We start from the raw sequence: 1,000 nt of genomic DNA, 5'->3' as shown, positions 1-1,000 counted from the left end.
CGCTGGAGAAACAGATACACCACTCCAAAGTACAAAAACACACTGTTTACTCACCTGAGAGGCGGTAGGATGTGTGTGTGTGTGTGTGTGTGTGTGTGTGTGTGTGTGTGTGTGTGTGTGTGTGTGTGTGTGTGGGAGAGAGAGTAAGCACAGAGAAAAAAGTATGTGATTTGAATCACTTTGGAATGTGTTTATTCAGAGAGTGGTACAAAGTGACTTTAGTGAGAGAATTTAATTCAGAAATCAAGTTGAAATTCTGCAATAACAAATACTGACCGCTGATGGCAAAGAAGGGCAGTTTTGGAAATAGTTGTGTGCGTGTGTGTTTGTTGACATTAGCAGATGCTGGACGTGTTGTTTTTTTAATGTGTCTTGTCCGATAAGCAGCTTTTGCATCATGGCTTACGTGACGTTTCAAATGGGGTCCAGATTTTAAACTGTATCACCATTTGAGTGGACAAATGTTACTGTAAATCCAAGCAAATCAGCTCAATGCCATTTACAGCGTGAGAGACCGAAAACTCCTCGATTGGTGCTTCCATTTACACATCGAGGCAAAGAACAGCTAAAATCCACGCTTGACGATTGAAGGCTGTTTGATCAGACTGTGAGTTACACAGGGTGTGGCTGCAGACAAATCACAGTGACGGACAGCCCGGTCAGCTGGCCTTGAGCCAGCAGCCTCTTGGCAATGGAAGCCTTGTAGTGACTTATTGGCTAAGGCTGATTTAAATGAGAGGGTTGCATTTCTCTTTTTAGGTCAACTTTTGCACACCATTAAATTCACCCTCCCTTGCAAATTACACATTTTACAGCAGAAAATAATGTGAGGGAAGATAACAATTAATACAAACAGTTTTGAAATCACTCCCTGCTCTTTAGGGTCCTGGGATCAGATCTGTTTTCTGTGGCTCAGCAGTGGAGGAGGGGGCGGCTCAGCAGTGGAGGAGAGGGCCGCTCAGCGTCTCACATGAAAACACAGAGAGAGAGAGAAAGGCAG

At 44.1% G+C, this 1,000-nt stretch overlaps 1 protein-coding gene across 1 annotated transcript in view; it reads right to left on the bottom strand.

Moving 5' to 3' along the window:
• f9b (coagulation factor IXb) overlaps positions 1-1,000 on the bottom strand; it is a 7,869-nt gene extending 6,869 nt beyond the window's left edge. The window contains exon 1 of the mRNA XM_010796338.1: positions 855-1,000. The gene's annotated coding sequence lies outside the window, so the exon portion shown is untranslated. The remainder of the gene's footprint in view (positions 1-854) is intronic.

Source organism: Notothenia coriiceps, unplaced genomic scaffold (assembly GCF_000735185.1).
Source record: "Notothenia coriiceps isolate Sejong01 unplaced genomic scaffold, NC01 NC01_scaffold00037250, whole genome shotgun sequence".
NCBI lineage: Eukaryota > Metazoa > Chordata > Actinopteri > Perciformes > Nototheniidae > Notothenia > Notothenia coriiceps.
The sequence above is the reverse complement of the archived record's forward strand: the minus strand, read 5'-3'. Positions and strand labels throughout refer to the sequence as shown.